Genomic DNA, 19571 nt, shown 5'->3' with positions numbered 1-19571 from the left:
GTCCTCCCATGCTTTAATGAATTACAAAAGTATTGGAAAACTGTGTTGGGTAATTGTTTACATCCCTGTAATTAAATAGTTTGTCTTAAGTAGGCACAAGGAGGATTAGTTAAAATGTACTGGCAATTTCAATAGACACAACACACACATACACACACTCACATAATTAAATAGTTCTGCAAGACAGCTTTGAACAGTATTATTCAGAATGCCAGAATGAATTTCCCTTTATCTATCATTATTCCCTTCACAAACCTGGTACAACGGGTCATAACCTTCAGGGGTGTGAACAAGAATAAGGTTAAAAATAAAAAGATGTAAAGGATATTTCAATTGCAGCATAGCTGACTGCACATTCTATATATACATACATACATATATATGTATATATAGTGCTTGTACACTTTTGGAGCATTAAGAAGGTGACTAAGGTTTAAAAATCTTTGTTCTTTACTGCATATAAAGCATATGCTAATGGGAACACAAGGACAGACCATAATCAACCATTTCATCTCAGGAAAAAAGCAGAATAGTACAAAAATTACAATCTCATCTACTTGGTTTTTGCTTGATGTACTTTTTTTTACATCATAATCAGCTATTTCAACCAAGGAAAAAAGCATAATAGTGCAAAAATTACAATCTCATTTACTTGATTTTTGCTCAATGTACATTTCTGTTTATTAAGCAAGGTTAGTTCTCGGGAAAGACCAGGATTGGGAGGAAATTCAACTGATCAATTTATAAACCGGTTACAAAGAAGCCAAATACATGTCCTAAAGACACTGAAAACATGAGGCATGACCTTTGTGAATGAATGAAAATTTGAATTGTTAAAACTTATTTCTTTACCCTCTGTTCGAAAATATGTGTATTTACTATTGAAATAAATATGAAAAAGAAAAAGTCATTAATTATGTGATTATAAAGAAATATAATTTACAAACTAACAGTACAGGTAATTCCGTAAATTCTATAAAACAGGAACAGTGAACAAACTATTATTTTTAATGCTTTGCTATGAAACCATCATACTTAAATGGATACAGCATATTAAAATCAGCACTTTTCAATGAGGTTCTGGGAGGGATTTTAGCACCTGAAGGCATCCATTATAAGTAATTAATTAACTTCTCTCCTAGACATCTAGAATGGTACTAAGTATATACCATCATTGAAAGAATTGAGACAATAGCCACTGAAACAATTATCCACAAGTTTTAATTATCTCCTACTGAAATGTCCTCATCTAATAGCTAAAAGTGCTATGTATGTATTCACATTATAGTCAAGACACACTGTAAACTTTTGAATTTCAGGTCTTCTTTTATTTCTGTTGTTTTCACATGTTTCTCAGAAATTGGGGTGATCACAGAATCTGAATTACAAGTGAATCATTTGTATTAATTCAATATCACTTTCCAGTAAAGAAGTCAGTTTCATATCACAGTTAGTAAAACACACATGTTATATTACTTTGCCAGGGCTGTCATCATAAAGTGCACAACTGGGTAGCTGAAAAAATAAAAATAGAATTTAAGGATGACAGAACACAATTGTCAGGCTAGCAGTATGAGAACAAGGAGTAGGCAAGGTTGGTTCCTTCTAAGGGCTGCGAGGTGTGTATCTGTTCCTGGCCTCGGTCCTATTCTTGTTGATGACTTTATGTCCACAGGACATTCTCCCTGTATGTATACCTCAGTGTCCCCCAAATTTCCTCTCTTTATGAGGACACTAGCCATAGTAGATTATGATCCACCCTAATTACCTCATTTTAATTCAGTTACCTCTGTAAAACCCCTACATAAAACTACATACAAATAAGGTCACATTTTAAAGTACTGAGGATTAGGATGTCAACAAAGCATTTTGCAGTGAGGCGGGAAAAATTCAACCCATAACACTTTGACAAGCACACACATACATAAATTATAGATAAAATGTCTACACTATTGTGCTAGACATCGTTCAGGAATATTTAAACATTATAAGGTAAGAAAAGAAATACAAAGCTCATCTAAATCACGTTCCTTATGCTTCAGGAGCTTGAAGTGTTAAGACATTCACTGAAATAAATGAGACACAATAGCAATTATGATGTATTACAACTGGTATAATCTGAAAAGAAAGAAATGCCTGTCACAATACATTTCCTTTTCACTACGCTATTTTGAACATGTGTCTCACACATAATGGCCTTCCACAAGGCTATATTCTATTTCTGGCTAGTGCTTTAGCCTCCAAACACCCCCACTCTGGTGAAGTGATCAAGAGTGCATGTTAATCTCAGACAACCAGGGACCCTGCCCTAGGGACATTACAGCACTTGGATCCTGAAATGCACTGGGCCATAGAAATGTATCTACCCAAAGCTACCAGATCACACTCCAGATACCTGGGACTGTACAATTTTCTGCAATTTTCTGCCCAAGTGACCCAGAGCCCACTCTCATGAACTTTGCTGAATAATTCTTCGTCTGTTCTCACAAAGGCTAACTCTACTTCACACATGCATTTCCTTAGATCCAAGTCATGCCTAAAGATCAGATGTTTGGGATGAGGACAGAGCTTGTACATGTGTACGGAGTTGTGCACACACAAGTATAAGATGGAACTAGAGAGGGAAGGGAAGCCCTGAAGGATGTCAACCTATGGCCTCCATTTTCCCCATTTCCTCACAATTACCCCCCAAATATTGAAAGCAAGTCTGTTTTATTTCTCATAAAAAAAATGAAAGCAACACAATATTCATGTGTAACTACAAAGTATCTTGAACAATTTCCAGGTTTTCTTTCCAACCAGTGCCATTGACTTTCTCCAAGGGGAATTAGGAAAGACATAGCAAAACATCAAAATGATAATCATCTTTTGGTAATCAAAACAAATAAATGGGAAAGGAGCATATTTGGTGGTACAATAATGATTGCGAAGAGGATAGATGATGAACCTCAGAGCCTTGTTTTCATTTATTTGAAGTCCATATGAAGATCACCTAAATTTTGAAGGTGGCAGTGGAGAGGGTAGTAGGGAACACTTTGGGGTGTTTTTTTTTCTTTCTCTCTCTTCCTCTTTTGCGTAAGGAGTCCCAACTTTTTCAGATATTTGGTGAAAATAATGTTTCCCCTTTGAACTGATATATACCTTTCTTCTCATCAAATTGACCAAATGTATAGAGACTCTGTTCTGCTCCATCAATCTGTTAGTCTACCTTTTTATCTCACACTGTCTTGATTACTGTAGCTTTACAATACATTTTAAAAATTAGTAGTACCTGACTTCCAATTTTGTTCTTAGTTTTCAAAGACTTATGGCTATTCATGGTCCTTTGAATTTACAGATAATTTTAAAATCAGCTCATTGATTTCTATGAAAATACTTTATTGCATTTTTACTGGGTTGCACTGATTCTAGACATCAGTTTTGTAAGAACTGACATCTAAGCAATGTTGAGTTTTCTAATCTATGATCATTGTATATTTCTCCATATTGCAGTTTCTTTTCAATGTCTCTCAGTGATGTTTTATCCCTTTCAATATAAGGATTTTGAGAAAAAAATGTAAACTTACCTTTAAGTATTTCATACTTTAATGCCACTTTAAAGATTGTTTTCTAAATATGCTGTCCACCCCAAAGGACTTTCTATATAAATGATTCATCTATGATTAAAGATAGTTCATTCACAACCTAGATGTAAATATGTTCATTTATAATCGCGATTATATTCATTTCTTTTTCTTGACTAACTGCACTGGGAAAACCCTCAATTACTATGTTGAATAAAAGTTGAAACAATTTATATATGTACACTGGTGGAAAAATATCTAGTTTTCCATCAGGAAGTTATATTAGCTGCAGTTACTTTGTATTAGTAGACATCCTCTACCAGGTTGAGCAAGTTACCTTCCATAGTTTTACGTGAATTTTATCAGGAATGAATGCTGACTTTTATCAGATGCTTTTTTGCATCTACTACAATGCTCACAAATGTTATCTTGTATAGTTTGCTAATATGGTGAATTACATTTTTAAATTTCAGAATTCTAAAGCAAATGTATTCCTTAGCTAACCCCCTCCAATATTCATGTTGTTTCCCATAAACACACACACACACACACACACACACACACACACAATTTGATTTGCTAGAATATTGACATAATTTTTCCAAGTATATTAATGAGAGATTTTGGTCAGAAGTTTTCTTTAATCTTATGATATTTTAAATTTTAAACTTTTTATCAATATAAATAGTTGTACACGAGGTACAAGTGATATGTCAATACAAGCATACAGTGTGTAATGATCAAATGCGGTTTTGAAATGAAAGCATTTCTAAACCCTAGAACGAGTCATAAAATGTTCCTTCTTCAGTCTTTAGCGTTTGTTTTGTTACATGCATGCTCTGATTCATGGCTGAATACTCCAGGAACACTTTCTGCAGGTCTTTATTGCTTTCTCTCTCTGCAGCTCTCTGTTCTTTAGCACTCTGCCCTGCAAACTGTCCAACTCTTGTCAGCCCCAGATTCACAACGCCATCTCAAACCAGGGAGGCCATCATGGTTTCCCTTTCTCTTTGGAGCCTGAATGCTTTCTCTGTGCAGTCAGTTGGGAATTCTGTAAGGTGTGCCTTATTTATTTCTCCTCCTTAGGTATGACAGCTTTGAGCTGCTTGATATGCAATATAGGAATATTATTTTAGAATAGGTTTTCACCACTTTTAAAGTTACTTTAGAAGGTTAAATCTGGTCATATTACTATATATTGGCCAGAATCCAAAATCCCTTAACTTCTCACGATACTCTTGAAAAACAAATATTTTTTGTTTTTTCTAAACTACTTTTTAAATATGCCATCACACATAAATCTAGAAGCAATTCCCTTTATCTGTACTTAGAAGCCAATTCATACATGTATATGACTATATATATACACAAATATACATATATTTGAAACATATTTATATATATATATGTTTAATAAACTGTATTTTGGGGAATGCAGCAACCATATAAATCAAATGAAGATTGTAATTATGTTATGTAATAGTATTTACTCACCACTAGGAAAAATAATCCTCCAATAGTAGATATGCTTATGGATTTTCATTGCCAATACAAAACACTTATATCAGTCTCCTTTTGTAGTTGTAGCATTTCTAATATTCAAAATATAACACAATAAAATATTCATTTAGTCTTCATTTGAAAAATGGCAACAAGAAAGAAAATGTATGAACCATATTTCCTCTGATAGTTCCAAACAGGCTTCATAATTTTACTAACACATACACAGTTGTCAACAAGTCTATACTTCTATATTTTCTCTAATTAGGGGAAACATTAGGTTTGAGTAACTATTTTACAAAAATACGCTTAAAAAGTTAGAAAATACATGATACTTCTAAGATTGCATGAATGAAGGTATAGCTTCCTTGAGAATAACAAAAAATTTGAAAAATAAAAGTGGACAACCTGAAAATATACTAAAAAAAAAAAAAAACCTTTCCTGCAGAAAAAAGATAATTATTATAATTATAAAAGAAAATGTAATGAAAAAATTAATTTTATTCCATTAAGCAATGACAATGTTTGGAGAGGAATGTATAAGAGAGTGAAAGATCTCAAATGGGTGTCAAATGGTGTCAGCTGCGTTCAGCCCCGTGTGAAATATGTCAACTGTATAATAAGCTCTAGTCAAGCAGATTTTCATTACCAACAGATAAAAGTATCCTGCTTGAAAAACGAAGCTTAACTGCCACAATGTAATATCCATTAAAAGAGTTCTCACAGAAAACATGGTTGTCAATACCTAAAACACTAAAATATATTTCAGAAACATATAAAATTATTTTCCAATATTCCTATTGTGTAGAGATAAAGGACCATTTGGATTGGTCAGAAACAGATTGTAGCCAATATAAAAATACTAGCACCAGGTGTTTTAGCATTTTATTGCATCATTCATGTATGACAGTTGGTAACCAAGAATCTTAGTGTAAGAAAGACTTCACAAATAAAGGACTATCATCCCTGTTAGTAGTAATATGAAAAGTGATTTTTTGAATGATAATTTTATAAACAGTGCAGATTTTTAACAAACTTTTTTACACAGTAGAATAAAGTCATTCACCAAAATAAATTTTATAACTTTTTTTAACTACTATATTATAATATTTTTATGCTGCCAATAATGAAGGCCTCCAACTGATTGGACAAGTCCCACCTACATTACGGAAGTTAATATGTTTTACTCAAAAACTACCAATTTAAATTTTAATCTCACCTAAAGATCACTTTCACGGAAACATCCAGACTAATGTTTGACCAACCATCTGGGCCAGCCAAATTGACACACAAAATTAACCATTACATTTCTCAAGAATATTAAGGATAACTCGCATCCCTTAAATGTGGGTTGTACCTAGTGACTTCCCTCCAACAAATATGAAAAAATGAGAAAGAGAATAACTGCAATGGTGAAACCTGATAAAGCTATCTCAGTCAGGTGATGAGGGTTAACCTCAACAGCGATACATGGTGTTTATAGTATGTACCTTTGATATAATGTGTATAAGGTGATGAAAATGGCACTTAACATCTTTGGGCTTCTTCCCCCAAACACAAAACCCCAATCTAATCATGAGAAAATATCTCAAAACTGCAACTGATGAGCATTCTACAAAACATCTGATCAGTACTCCTCAAAACAACCAAGGTCATCAATACATTTAGTCGTCATGTTTCCTTAGCCACCTCTAGACTGTGACAGTTCTAAGACGTCAGTGTTTTTGATGACCTTGGTTCATAATTGTACAAAGCTACCATACAGATGTAACATGTTAATAGGGGAAATTGGGTGTGGTGTATTCGGCAACTATTTTTCCTTTCATAACAAAGTTTCTGTACGTCTAAAATATTTCTAAAATAAAATGTTTATTATCAAAAAATCCAAATAGAAAATACATGCATGGATTTCTTTTTTACATTAGACAGGTCTTTAATCAAAAATGTCTTACTCTCACAATTTTATTTTTCTCATTTTTCAAGATGTTAGGGAAAGTGAATTTAAAAATGAATATGTAAAGTCAGAAACGTGTTCCATAAATGTAAATTTCTACACTCTAACCATACCTCTTCAACAAAAAGTGTCAGGGTTATTCTTATTGTTACCATTATTTTAAGTAAAAAATGTCAACAATTTATTGCAAAGTAACAATAGGTGATTAATTCACTGAAAAAAAAAGTATTTATTTAAACCTACAGCTCTAGTTTTAAATATATAAATATAATTTAATTTGAAATATTAAATATAATATAACATACCTTTCAGATATATACAACATTTTTTATGAGATTCTTCTGAAGCTAAAAGGAACAGGAAGGGACAATCTTCTGAAGCTGAAAGGAACAGGAAGGAAAGTGAGGGGCCCGGCCATGTTGGCTTATGCCTGTAATCCCAGCACTTTGAGAGGCCGAGGTGGGCGAATCACGAGGTCTGCAGATCGAGACTATCCTGGCTAACATGGTGAAACTCCGTCTCTACTAAAAACACGCACACACACACACACAAAATTAGCCGGGCATGGTGGCAGGCGCCTGTAGTCCCAGCCACGCAGGAGGCTGAGGCAGGAGAATGGCGTGAACCCGGGAGGCGGAGCTTGCAGTGAGCCGTGATCGGGCCACTGCACCCCAGCCTGGGCGACAGAGCAAGACTCCGTCTCAAAAAAAAAAAAAAAAAAAAAAAAGAAAGGGAATGGTTTTCGTACGCAGGTTATGTAAAAACAATGTTACTCTTCAAGAATTTTCCTTTTTCTAGCGCTACTAGAGTTTTAAAAACGGTATTTACATATACTGATTTAGTATGGTATAATTATATTGAACTTTATTGCTCTTATTTCAATGCTATTAAAATAATGCTGTTTATTTTATGTTTTTATAACTTTGTAATATAAAATTAGATGATTAACTCATGATATGGAAAATATTAGCAATTAATATGGAAATAATTTGAATAAAAAGTGACTCAGAGGAAAAGCAAAATTTAATTAGTCTAATACCAAAAGGTTTCATACACAAATAGGACTAAGAAGATTTTTGAGACTTCTTTGAACATATTTATCTAGAAATATTAAGTTGTCAAAGGCATAGGCAATGCAGCATTATTATTCAAGCTCATCAATAAAGGCAATTTTCAAACTATTTTCATTTTTGTAGTTTATGTATGTTTAAAAATATTTGTAGCACAATGATAAAATATCACTGTTGCAAAAATCACATATCAATTCTTTTATTTTTGCATTGTCTAATTTTTCCCAGTCTTACTCTGATACTCTTCCAAGAGTTCTCCCACACAAGCAATCTATGGCATCTCATCCCACTGTATCATTTCCCAGTTAATCCTGTGTTGCATATTACTTATCAAGTAATATAATGCTCAAGGTCTTTTTAAAATACTTGAGCCTGAATCTGTCTCAACATATGGTTTGATCTCAAAACAGAAGATAGGTTTTTTGTGCTAATTCATCATTTTACTACATTATAACATAATATAAGGAATTATTTTGTCACTTTGTTTGTAAATAAGTTCTAAGTCATTTGCAAGAAAAGCATATTTTGTTTTCCATTTTACCCAACTTAACTATTCAGTTGTTTTTTTTCTTTATACGTTATGACTTAATGTAAGCTTTTTCTTATTATATACAAACAAATCTTGTGTCTTACTACTTTTCTTACATAACAATTCTTTAATTTCCACCCATACATCTGCTTTTAAATTTTCTTGTACTTACTACACAAATTTTTTTTTAAACCAAATGGTTTCACTTAGAAATGCATGCAAGCCTCTGACTACTTTAGTATGTCTTCTACTGAAGTCATTATCTGATAATTTATACATGAATAGGCTATATTTTTTATTTATCTCTCCATTACATCATGACTAAACCTTCATTTTATTTTTTTAAGGTAAAGTGTTAAGATTTTTATTACCAATGAGCTTTATGTCATAATAGTAGAAGTAACATAAAAATATTATGTTTTTATTAACAGGAGCAACAGCATCTGATATAAGAACTAAGAACACAACTAGAATTATTCTCATCTTACTATCAGAACATTGTTATATTTTCTTTAATTTGATATTTTACAGTGCTTCTTACCAGAGGGCCTAAAAAGAAACACAGTGAGGACCTCACTAGTCTTATATGAGTGGTCATGTGCCTGGTTTCATGATTCTTGCTCACTATTTTTATTGGTAGTAGAATTCTTTTGGAGACTTTATTTTGTGATCAAATGTTAAAGAAGTAATGGAAGAAAAACCATAATTCCTATTATGAATTCTCATAATCTATGGCCACTATTACATATTAAAAGAACATGACCACTATTGAAATAAATGACTGACGTCAGTTTGCCAATAGTACTAGCTCTAAGGGATAGTGAGAAAGTATGTAAGCTGAGCCTTGCTATACGTGGCTCTCTGTTCAATCCAGGTACTTCAAAATCAAAGACTAAAATTTAATAACTGCATATGTCATTAGGCTTTTTTACACTATTCTTCCTCTCTGCTGGTCTTGTTCTTCTTTCAGGGTATAAAAATATATAAAAACACAAATTGATAGTGCTTACTTCATCCTATCTCCTAAAGAACTGTACAAATAAATTGAGAAGAAAGAAAACCATCAAGAGTGAAGCTATGCATCCCTGGTGATTTTACTCCCTGAATGTATGTAGAAAGTGAGGCACCAACAAGATTCAGGGTGTGTATGAGATGTCCTGACCACATCGGAAAGCAATAGTTACAGTATAAACTGGTGGCTTTCTTCCCTTTATTTTTATTATTTATTTATTTATTTATTTATTTTAGCTTTAATTGTATTAGTTTTCTTTTATTTTTTCCAGAAATACGTTTTTGCTATGTTGCCTAGGTTGATCTTCAAATCCTGACCTCAAGGGATCCTCCTGCCTCAGCCTCCCAAAGTGCTGGGATTACAGGCATGAGCCACTGTGCCCAGCCTAGTAAATAACTACTGGGAGTCTCTGAGGTAAAAGTGGACATTAATGAAGAAGTTTCTTGTGAGGGACCTTAATTAGGATCATCAAGGAATTCTTAATTTTCCTAGTCATATATGTTTTTTGCCCTTATTCCAGACATTTTAATAACACTGGATAATATTTTTTAAAATTGTATTTTACTTTAAGTTTTGGGATAGAAGTGCAGAATGTACAGGTTTGTTACATAGGTATACGTGTGCCATCGTGGTTTGCTGCACCTATCAACCTGTCATCTAGCTTTTAAGCTCCACATGCATTAGGTATTTGTCTTACCTCTTAAGAGTCTTTCTCTAGGACAATGTGTACCAGCTAACGGGTTTTCTCTTGGTTTTCCTTCTGGTATTTCTTTCTCACTTTTTATTTATATATCCTTAACACTTGCTCCTTAAAAGCTGTCAGTCTTTACTTACTTTATCCTTGGTTCTCCTTACTTCTTCCTGGGTGAGCTCACCCACTTTTATGACTTCATCCATCATTTATCAGCAATGTCCCCCAAATATATATGTCAAATTCATATATTTTTCCTTATTTAAGACATTTCTAACATCCCACTAGACATATTCAGCTGTATGACTTATAAATATCTCAAATTCAAAATGTTCAAATATTTGCATGATATTTTTCTCCAAGTTCCGTCACTGATATACTTCATCTGGGCTAATGGCAATACAATCAATCCAGTCTTTGAAGATATACATGCCAGGAGTAATCTCAATTACCCGATTTTCCTCATTTTCACCCCCGCACTGGTAACTGTAGTGGTTTGAACTGTATCACCAAAAAATATATTTTGAAGTCCTTTGCCCTAGTACCTCAGCATGTGAAATTTGAAAACAGGGTAATTTGCAGATCTCATTAGTTAAGATGATTTTATACTGGAATATGCACTAAACTCAATATGACTGGCAGCCATACAAAAAAGAGAAGAGGCAGAGGGAAAAGTTTTATGTGAAGATGGAGACAAAGAATGTCATTAAGCAGCTGCAAGCAAACGAAAACCAAGGATTCCCAGCAAACCTCAGAAGCAAGAAAAGGACATGAAAATGATTCATTCCTAGATGCTTCAAAGACAGCATGGCCCTGCTGACTCCTTAATTTTGAACTCATAACCTCCAGAACTATTATCTAATAAATGTGTGTTGTTTTAAGACATCAGTTTCTGCTCCTTTGTTATGGCAGCCCTAGGAAAGTAACAATCAATTACCTCAATCAACTTTACTTCTAGTGTCTATTTTTTTTTAACCTCTTCAAATCAAGATCTTGTAATTTTTGTCCATTTTTTACTAGCTTCCATTCATAGTTTTCTCCAATGATTCTCAAACAATGTAGCCATAGTGATCTTACACAAATATAAATCCGATTCTGCCATTGTTCTCCTTAAAATATTTGCTGACTTCTTATCTCATAGCATATATTTCAAATATCTTAATGTGGCTTACAACAACCACCACCTTCTGTAGCTTCCCTATTAGCGGACCTCAGATATCATATCTGTGTCCCGCAATACAAACTCAGCTGATGTAAAATGTATTTTTGGTTTCCTTGAACTTCCTATTCCTTCTTAAACCTCAAAACAGCTGCCTAATGCAATTCTTATTTCCAGGAGTACTGCCCCTAACCTATGCCTGGACACTTTTCTCTATTAATCAACTCTTTTACATTTTTAAGACTCACCTGAAAAGCAACCTAAAGAGTGAGAGTATTGCAAGTCATACACTATGTTAGAATCCCTAGCAACATCATCTGGAAATCAGCACTGTCTTCATATTGTATTTCTAAGTGTATGTTTTTCTTATAGTCTTGGATGACTGCAAGGGTATGAGCCATGTCTGTCTTGCTCAGCACTTAGCATAACTTCTCCCACCTTGTGGGCCCTGATACATAATTTTCAGGTACTTGATGACTTCCTTTCATGAGCTTTAAACACATTATTACCCCCCTCTATATTATTGCTAGAATTATCATTCTTAAAGTGAGTTATAATTTCAAAATGTGTAAATCAAACATTAATATTGCATTACAGTTGTATTTGGAACTATCTTCATTTATTTTATTGTTTAGTATAATGATACCAGTGTTTCAACAGAAAGGACAAGTTCATGAAAACTATTCTATGTCAAAATGTTTTAAAAAGTATGTTTTAATATGTATATAATTGTGTAGGTTTTAATGTAATTTTTATTGTCTCAGGTAAATTCAATGAAGGAGTTCTGAAAAAAAATCTATGTAAGTTGTGACTCTTTAAAATTAAAAATAATTATGCTTCTAATAATAAAATAAAAAATATATAATTTGAATAAAATAGTTACATCATCATTTACCATGCTATTATATGTTATTTAAAATCTAATTTATATTGTTATATTTAGAACTTACTTTAGAAAAGTAACTGCATAGGGAACAGGTAATATCATATGTTGTTTTGTATAAAATGTATTTATTCCGTCATCAATATTTAGCTAAAAGAGAAAAATGAAAAATTAGTTTTTATAAGTTAGTAACTGCATGAAGTCTTTGATTGACCCATTCCACATTATTAACATTCTTTTGATAAGATCCCACAAAAAGTGGTTTAAAATTTGATATATTTATTACAATAAGAAGGGTAGACAGAGCATCATGCATCACGCCTATCTAATACCTACTCTATGTGATTTGAAAATCAATGTGATATATATTCTTTACAGAAAAAAGACTTGTTTTTCTTTTAAATGGCCGTAAAGTTTCTTAACATGTTTTAAAAGAACTTTTGATGATGCCTCATTGCTAAGTATTGATGATTTTAACCTTAACCTAAATCAAAGTCATTCATTAAGGTTCAACATTCTATGGACAACTGTGCTTCTGAAAAAATAAAACAATGTATTTCAAAAGGAATGTAACACATTTAGTATGAAAAATTAGTACATATTATTTAGTGCTTTTTATTACTGTGGCTTAGCTTGATTTTTACTAGTAGAAAAGCTTGCCAGTACAAGATTGATTAGGAATAAAAATTAACAGAATGCTATTATGATCATCACCTTTTTCTGATGTGAAGTCCAGTCATAAATGGAATTTAGTGCTCATAATAATAACTTTCCTGACAATGAGCTTACTTGAATCATTCTCTACTTTTGAAGAAGCTCCAATCTTATGATTACAACCTTTCATTCCAGGACTTGTCTCCCTTATGACAAAGAGCCTTTGCCCTTTCAATAATGCTCATCACTGCATCACAGTGCTAAATAAACACAACAGAAATGGACAAGATGTGAGTGCATGAATGATGTATGAGGTGTGGAAATTTGAAACTGCCTACTCATACTAAGACAGAACCTTTCCAAATAAAATTTGTACAAAATGACCTCCACAAACATGCACAGTCATAGGCCAAATATATATACACAGGAATACCAAATTCCGGCAATGTCAATAAGATAGTACACAATTATCTGTTGTTGGCATTGGCATCGAAGTTATTGTCACCGCTGACTGTTAAATGAAAAACAAGTATTAATAAATAGGAGCTGATGTACATGTGACATTTTACAAAGTCAGTGCTATAGGTACTATAGAAACTTGAATTTTAATTACATGAGCTGTCACTGGGAACTGGAATCAATTTTAAAATATACTTCAATTTGTAGTAATGTGCAAAAATCATGTAAGAACAACATAATATATAGATCCAACAGAGTCATTTTAAAATATACTGTAATAGGAAATGCTAAAAGGAGAAAGTTTGAAATACATGGCTTTTTAAATCAATGTCATATCATATGACAAAATAAAATTTCATTCTAAGCATAAATCGCCAAAGAGGGCAAATATTTTAAAGTGCAGGTCACAAAGCTCACAGTAAATGAGGGAAAGTAAGATAAATTTAAGGACATTGTCTACAATATTACTTATGTGTAGCATAGTAAAATATTCACACGAAAATCAGTCTCCTCAGTATTCTCTTGTCAGCTTTGCTGGAGGTAGAAGTTAATCCTTGTCTTCAGAGTTCCACTGAAATCCTCATATCTATTATTTGTGTCCTCATCTCAAGAGCCACAGTGGTATATGCAAGATGATAGACTTGATAAGCCAGAGAGCTCTCTACATTGTTCTCCAAACCAACATTCTTTCCTTAAGCAGCACATATAAAATTACCTTACTTTTAAAAGTAACATTTTCTTATAGATATAAATAATTTTCATAAATGGAAAAAGTCATGCAAGGAACAATTCCTCATAACATGGTCTGCAAAAATAAGAATAATGTTAAATAAAATTTATTTCCCTTTCTGCCCTCTTGACACTTAGACCTCCAAGGTGGCCCTTAATTTGTCTCTAGTTTATGAACTGCTTAATGTAAAACACCCAACTATTTTCTTCAGTTTACTTTTCTGTGGGCGTGCTCTCAAAATACGATTATTCACTCAACCCTTTCATAAAAATGCTCATTCCATGCTCTATAATATCTATAAGGGGAAAACAAAATCAGTTATTATATCTTGATGGTTGTTCACAGAAGTATCTCAATTTGCTCAAAATTTGGAGACTTAAGACAGTTAGTGCTTGACGTATTTTGACTACTAAGAATTTTTTGCAGCACATTGTGAAAATCAACTCCAATTATGTAAAAGGACAGTATTCTTTTAAACATAGATATGCATTTTATGGTGCCTTGGAGTATTAGTTTATGTGTTTAGCAGAGAATGCAGTTTAGAAAGCAGTGAGTAGTGTGCTATTTATAGTTTGGTTACCAAAGTTACTTAATATGAATTGTGAGCTTAACTATATGTATCCTTAACTGTTCCCCAAACTAAGAATTATATTTTAAATGTAAATATTACAAATCCATAAGATAAGCTGCCATAGCAGTTATATACGAGAATAGAAAAATGTGACTGAGAATATCTACTCTCAGTTACTAGTGGAAGTTTCAATGATAAATAATTTTAAAACAGTTCTGGGGAGAAATAAAATATTAAATTATAAAGGATTTTCTTCACAGAGTATTTTACATATGTGTATATATTTAATGTATGTGTGTGTATATATATATTATTATTTCTCAGGCATTATTCTAAGGATGGAAATTCATCAGTATTTTATATATGTGTGTGTATCTATATGTGTGTGTGTGTGTAGTATGTGCATGTGTATGTGTGTATCTTCCAAATCTTTGTGAAGCAAATCCTTTATAATTTAATATTTTATTTCTTCCCAGAACTGCAATTATTTATCATTGAAACTGTGTGTGTGTGTATATATATATAGATGTGTGTGTGTGTATATATATAGACACTACAGTATTCTAACAACAAACTCTTCCCTTCCAACAAGATAAATTGCTGCATTATAATACTCACATCTAACGTTTGCGTTTAGGAGTTATTTTGGTGTTATTTTCCTTTAGAATCATAATGATTGATTCTTTAGAACATTTACAATTATATCCCAGGACAAAGGGCTTGAAAGAAGAAGCATCTAAGTATCTACATTTCCAAGTCAATGATCTTGAGGTCCCGTATTCTGAGGATTTAATCCAAAAAATCGAATACTAAGGAAGTTATTTTAACTTTCCTATTTCTCCATCCTCACTGGTCTCTCTACTCATTGCACACCAGGCACACCGCTACTTGAAGTTTTTTCTATTCCCTCTAGTTCGGGTGATCTTCCCCACCTCACCCTACCCCAATATTCTATGGTTCTACTCCATTAAATCCTCTCCTCTTTACTCAAATATCTTTCTCCTTCCACTGAAGAATGAAATCTTCAAGACTATAGAGATGTCTGTATATTTGTATACTGTTTCCTTAACGAATTTTCATCCTTAGAATAGTGCCTGAGGAATAATAAAAATAAGTATTTATTGAATAAATGAAAAGGTGAATTACTTTCAGTAGAGATACAAAATTACTCACATAACTGTTTAGATAACAGGACAGATTGCCGTTTCTTCTACCCTAATTTGTATTATCTTCCTTACATTTGGCAGCGGCCCATGTCTTCTAGTATATTAATATTTCTCCCTCTTGGAATTTTTGCAGTAATGTATCCACCAAGCAAATATTCCTGCTACTGAAAAATTCTTGCCTTTACTGGCAATGCCATTCCCGTGAAAACCTGAATCTTTGTATATGGGTTCTAATTTTCCCCCGATTTAACTGGACTGTGAGTACCAATGGGATTATGGTAATGCTACTAAAAAGAAGAAAAAAGGTTATCAAGCAATTGTTACATTTTATTCAGTGTGCAAAATCATAAACAATAAAAACACATAATATCATCTTCAAGGCTCATAGTGACAATGAGGCAGATAAGGATTTTAAGTATCAAATGATGATGTAGTCATTATGCTTTTAAGAAACATAACGTGATAGTAGAGGCTGAATTTATGGAAAGTCTAGAAGAAAGGATGCTCTAGTCATGTATTAAAACAAGAATAATAGGATGAATGGAGGAAAGGAAACTGGAGACAGTGAAGAGGGAAAATGGGGCCTCATGATTAATGGAATATGAGAAGAGTAGGAGAGGAAATAGTACTAATGACTCCAAATAATGACTTAGGAAACTGAATAAACCATAGAACAGAGGTGAAGAAAAAATGATGGTTAGGATGTTCAGTTATATCTGGATTTGTGTAAGATTTTTTAATTAGTAGTTTTCTAAACTAAAAATGTACTTCAGACACTTAATAGAGAGATCTGAACAGAAGTTGTATTGGAAGCATCATTGCTGAAGTGGGTAATAGAGATATGGAGTTATGAATAAAGTTTTAACAAAGGAAAAGGAAATAGCCATGAAAATTTTATAGTGATTAAGAAGTGAATACAAAATAAGAAAGTGAAGATCTAAAATATAAATTGTTTCAGGATATTTGGCTGGTGAAAGAGAGAATAAATAGAAGTCGAAATAAAGGGTGAATGGGAAGGGTATAATGAGTAAAATAAATTTGTACAGATTTTACAAATTTTGTATTTTATGCCTCAGAGGTATAATACATGGTATTTTTAAGTGAAAATATATGTGACTATCTCATTCCAGAATGTCTAACTTATCACTTACTCATTTTAATTTTTCTACTTTGTATCTCTATGCACAGATATATGACCACAATATTATTCCTTTTGTCATTTTTTCACCAAAATAAAATTATCCTCTTTTTACTATTTGAAAATGTTTACTGACATTATACTATGTTAGATATTAACATTAGATTCTTGTTTTGTCTATATTTCTTTTTCACTATTGCCTCATTTCATTAGCTGATCTTTTCCTTTTTTTTTCAGGAGTGCACCTTGTATAATACATGTTAACTGTCATCTCTGTTTTAGACATCTGCTTTGCAGCCATATTCATGCATCATGGTTAAGTTCATGGGAAAACTTAGATAAAATTGTTTTCTTACTTTTCTAGTCACTGATTAACTCCTTTAAAAAAGCAGACCATGTGAGTTTCAGTTGAGTGTACAGAGACAAAATTGATATCATAAACCGAATCCTTAACTATGATATTCCCTTTTAAAATTCATGTTGTTAGTTACTTCAAGGAAAAGATGAGATTGTGTGTATATAATTCATAACAAATTCATCACCTCATTGTAAAAATTATGAGCTTTCAGGAAGGATTTTGAGCAATTTCTTACTGTAAATTACTTGAGTTCATTCAGCAATTTGCATATCTTAACTTATTTTTATGCAACTATCATCATTGTTACTTAAATGGTCAAAACTTTGAAATGAGAATCCGCATATACATTATGTGTTTATCTACCAAGATATCACACTATCAATTTGATATCCCAGGGAAGTATGAAAAAATAAACACTTCTTAGAAGGAAACACTAGATGAAAAAGAATTATGATTTATCTATGAAAAAGAAGAAATAAAATCAATTACAAAAATTAGAAAACCCTTAGTAGAGGAGACACAGAGATGAATGAAGATCGAATATCTTGGTATACTGTATTTTTAGATATAGCTACAAGAAAGAAAGATAAATATTATCCTCATAAAAGCTAAGATATATATTATAAAAATGGTTGGCTAAAGCATAGACACATAGGAAGAGTACAAGCAGTTTGGGGATAGAGAATAAGTTTCTGAGACAGCCTTCTGTGAATTTGAAGAGAGCCGTTTTAGTAAACTGAAAGTGGAAAACTCCTACTATAAGAATAGGAAAAGGGATGGAGGTAGAAGATGGTCCTTATTGGGTAAGAACGACTCCTTTAAAAGAAGCTTTCTTTTTGAAAATATAACTTTTGATATTTATTACTGCCAAATAAACAACAAATCTAGACGTAAACAGAGAATATTCCAAATGTTTATTGCAATAGGGAGAACAACGATAAGATCTATAGATGTCTCAAAATTAAGCAGAAAGCAAAGGCTTTTCTTTCATAGGAAAGTATAAGGCAGGACAAGCAGAAACTAATCTGGGAGGGAACCAGCAGGTAGAGTTGAGCAGATGGCATAACTGTGGTTAACAGAAACTTTCCCCCCTAGTCAACTGATTCTTGGAATAAGCCTTTCAAGGAAGTGTGTTAGGCATCTCTCTAGGTGCTTAAGCTTTGGGGTGAGCCAAAGTTCGGGAGCATAGAAGGAGGAGAAAAGTCTGAGCAAAGTTTAATCAAGTAGAATCAATGGTAAGTAATAAGTCAATGTGAGCACTTTGTCTTTCTATACAGACTAGGAATATGTGGATAAATTAGCTAGGAAAGAGGGAAGGGAGGCAAGGAGGAAAGGGAGGCAAGGAGGGAGGGAGGGAGGGAGGGAGGAAGGAAGGAAGAGAGGGAGGGAGAGAGGCAGGGAAGGAGACAGGGATTGAGCTCACAGATTCTAGACGATAAATTTAAGTCTGTTTGATTGCAGGTAACTACTAAAAATGAAGCTTGGCCAGGCGCGGTGGCTCACGCCTCTAATTCTAGCACTTTGGGAGGCCAAGACCGGCAGATCACGAGGTCAGGAGATTGAGATCATCCTGGGTAACACGGTGAAACTCCTGTCTCTACTAAAAAAAATACCAAAAATTAGCCGGGCGTGATGGCAAGTGCCTGTAGTCTCAGCTACTCAGGAGGCTGAGGCAGGAGAATGGTTTGAACCCGGGAGGAGGAGGTTGCAGGTTGCAGTGAGCCGAGATCGCGCCACTGCACTCCAGCCTGGGACGCACACCCAGACTCTGTCTAAAAATAGAAAGAAAAAAAAAAAAAAGCAACGCACGGTGGCTCACGCCTGTAATCCCAGTACTTTGGGAGGCCTCGGCGGGCAGATAACAAGATCAGCAGATTGAGATCATCCTGGCCAACATGGTGAAACCCTGTCTCTACTAAAAACATAAAATTTAACTGGGCATGGTGGTGTCTGCCTGTAATCCTAGCTACTCAGGAGACTGAGGCAGGAGAATCGCTTGAACCGGGGAGGCGGGGGTTGCAGTGAGCAGAGATCAGGCCACCGCACTCTAGCCTGAGGACAGAGCAAGACTCTGTCTAAAAAGAAAAAAGAAAGAAAGAAAAAGAAAAATGAAGTCTTCTGACTCTGCCCAAGG

Source organism: Chlorocebus sabaeus, chromosome 7 (assembly GCF_047675955.1).
Source record: "Chlorocebus sabaeus isolate Y175 chromosome 7, mChlSab1.0.hap1, whole genome shotgun sequence".
Classification (NCBI taxonomy): domain Eukaryota; kingdom Metazoa; phylum Chordata; class Mammalia; order Primates; family Cercopithecidae; genus Chlorocebus; species Chlorocebus sabaeus.
This window is presented reverse-complemented; position numbering follows the sequence as displayed.